Consider the following 3,136-nt stretch of genomic DNA (forward strand, 5'->3'; position numbering starts at 1 on the left):
ACCTCTCTGCGCCTTCCAGCATGACACCTCTCAGGCTGGGCTGGAATTGCCGCAGTGTCAGTCTGAGCTCTGTGGAGCCAGGAGCTGTGTCTATTCACCCGCCGCCCCTGGTCTTGTGGGCGCGGTGGGTGCTTGTTGAATGCCTGGGAAACAAACGCACAGGCAGCTGAAGGGAGGCATGCACTAACACATCCACCCAGGGTCTGTGTATATACGAGCTAATTATTACTGCATATTAAATTACCCCAAAACTTAATGGCTTAAAACAACAATAATTATGTATTGTCTGTCACAGTCTTTGTGAGTCAGAGATTCAGACGGCAGCGCAGCGGGAACAGCTTGTCTCTATTGTAGAGTGTCTGGGCCCTCAGCTGGGCGACTTGAAGTCTGGGGGCTAGAATCCTTTAAAGCAGGGGTCAGCAGACTGGCCCACGGCCAGAGTCAGCCCACCACTTGTTTTTGCCAATAAAGCTTTATTGGAACACAGCCATGCCCATTTACTTGGGCATTGTATATAACAACTGTCACACTACAACAGCACAGTTAAGTAGATGTGGTAGATACCTTTTGTCCATAAAGCTAAAAATATTTACTCCCTGGTCTTTCATAGCAAAGTTTGCTGATCGCTGAATTCTGAAGACTAGTTTATTCCCGTGTCTGGTGGTTGATGCTAGAACAGGGGTGGGCAAACTTTTTGACTCGAGGGCCACAATGGGTTCTTAAACTGGACCGGAGGGCCGGAACAAAAGCATGGGTGGAGTGTTTGTGTGAACTAATATAAATTCAAAGTAAATATCATTACATAAAAGGGTACAATCTTTTTTTTTTTTTTTTTAGTTTTATTACTTATGGGCCGGATCTGGCCCGCGGGCCGTAGTTTGCCCACAGCTGGCCTAGAAGGTCTTTCTTGCAAAGTCTGCCCCCATTGCTTCACCCGTCTAGGCCATCGTTTGCCCACACCTGTGCTAGAATCAGCTCTGAGCCCACCTGGGGCTGCCAGCTGTGACAACCCCCTGAAGCCTCCTCATGTGGCGTGGGCTCCCTTACACCATGGTGACTGAGTTCGGGGGCACATGTCCTGAGAGAGGGAGACCCCGGCAGACCGAGCAGGCTGTTGCTACCCCAGTATCTGAGGCATCACAGCTCCAGGGTGCCGGGGCTCTGGAGGGCAAAGAACCTCCGGAGAGGGGATGCCAAGCCATGTGGTCGTTAAGTGAGCAGACGGGGCGGGAGGGAGCTCTCATTGGTGGACACAGCACAGGCAGGAGCAGCTCAGAGGCGTTGAGTGTTCTGCCGCGTTGGAACGGGTTATGGAGAACCCAGAGGCGAACTGGAGGCTGACATGGAGGTCCCAATAGAGGAACCTGAGCAGCAGGTTCCGGAGTTTGGACTTCATCTTCAGGGGCCAGGGAGGCATTAAAGGTTTCAGCAAAGGATGGGCAGGGTCGCATTGTGCCCTAGAAATAGCTCTCTGGCTGCCATGCGGGAGACAGGCTGAAGGGGAGAAGTCGGGAGGGAGGCTGTTTAGAAGGCCGCCGGGTAAGTGACAGGAGCTGGGAACCTGGACTTGGCAGGTGGAGGGAAGGGCAGCGTGAAGGAAGGAGACCGGCAGCTGGGCTGGGCTTGATTGCACATGGGAGTGGGGGCGGGGTGGGAGGGGGGGGACGGACATGCAAAGATGGCTCCCGGCTGCTGGCTAGCAGTGGGATGTGGGTTCCGGGCAGCAGCCGAGTCTGGGTCTGGACCTTCGCACGAACATCCAGGCTGAAACCATGGGTGCGGGAGATGCCAAGGAGCATTAAGTGGTCAAAGCCTGAGAGTAGGTGGGCGCCCCCAGGAGAAGAGGGGAACAGGGGCGGCGGAAAGAGCAGCCAGGGAAGGAGGTGATGAGACGCTGAGGAAGGATGAGTGCAGGGTAGCCAAGGAGGTTAAGATGTTGCAACTAGAGATAGAGAGTGGCCGGAGACCCAGAGGAGGGGCCATCGGCTTGGCCGTTGGCATCTTGGAGAGAGCATGGTGACCGAATCCTGGGGGCAGAAGCGTTCCAGTGATTTCCATCAGTGAGCGGGGAAAGAGCAAGTGGAGAAACCTCTTCCAGAGGCGGAGTGTGAAGGACGGGAAGGGCAGGAGCACCGCCAGGGAGGAGAGAGAGGTGTGGGATCCAAAAAGGATTTCCTTTCCGGTTGGGCCTTGTTTATGGACAGCGGTCGTTTGAGTGAGCATTTGTGACGCAGGGTCCAAGCCCTGGGTGAGGGGTATGACTTAGCCTGGGGAAGGCGGGCGGGGGTGCCTCTGAGCTCCAGGCCAGGAGGGTGGGAGGCGGGTGACCTTGGCTGATTCTTGAATGTGCCCTGAAGGGATGGAACCAACTGTTTCCTCCAGGCTGAGAGGCAGTGGCTAGAGCAGGGTCATGAGAAGCCGTGGCCTGGTGTGTGCGTCCTGGGAGGATTGCAGAGCAGCCGGAGGGCCCGGGGGACAACAGCTCCTGAATTCCTCTGGCTGCTGGGGCCCAGGGAAATGGCCGGGATCTGAGAGGAAAGGAGGGACGACGAAGAGGCTGGCAGTGGTGGTAACGGCCAAATGCAGGAGGCTGTAGCCCGGGGCGGGCAGCGGGAAGGGGCATGGCGGGCGTCACCGAGAATCTGCAGGTCAAGGAACAGGCTGCTGGCTGGACACGGACAGCGCCGTGTGAACCGGGGGCAGTGGGAGCGGCAGCCTTTCCAGGGCTCACGGTGTTTTTCGTTGAGTAAACATTAATTTTTTTCCTCTTATCACTTAATGTTTCTTCTGAAAATAAATTTTTTCAGCCCCACAGAAAAGCCGCAGAGGGACCCGGCATCTGCATGTTCTCGTGCAGACTAACCCTTCCGTTTCTTGCCATATGCGCCTCGTCTCTCTGTATAAAAGCACACTTTGCTTTTGCCAAATCCTCTGAAAATAGCCAAGGTCTAATTTTATTACCAGAGGGGACAGGGTTGATCTGGACCAAGAATGTAGTCATAAAAAGAGGCTTCCCAGGCCCCTGGGAGTCGAGCACTCGGCTCTGGGTGAGAGTCCGTCTGTGTTCCCCTGGAGGCAGGAGGCCTGCGTGGGACCAGCTTTGCTGCCCCTGGTCCTCCCCCGCTTCCCCCTCCTC

The 3,136-nt window shown here is 55.7% G+C and overlaps 1 protein-coding gene across 1 annotated transcript in view; it reads left to right on the forward strand.

Moving 5' to 3' along the window:
* Positions 1 to 3,136, forward strand: part of PTPRF (protein tyrosine phosphatase, receptor type F) — an 80,744-nt gene that overhangs the window by 68,270 nt on the left and 9,338 nt on the right. The window lies entirely within an intron of this gene.

This window comes from Myotis davidii, unplaced genomic scaffold, assembly GCF_000327345.1.
Source record: "Myotis davidii unplaced genomic scaffold, ASM32734v1 scaffold458, whole genome shotgun sequence".
Lineage (NCBI taxonomy): Eukaryota > Metazoa > Chordata > Mammalia > Chiroptera > Vespertilionidae > Myotis > Myotis davidii.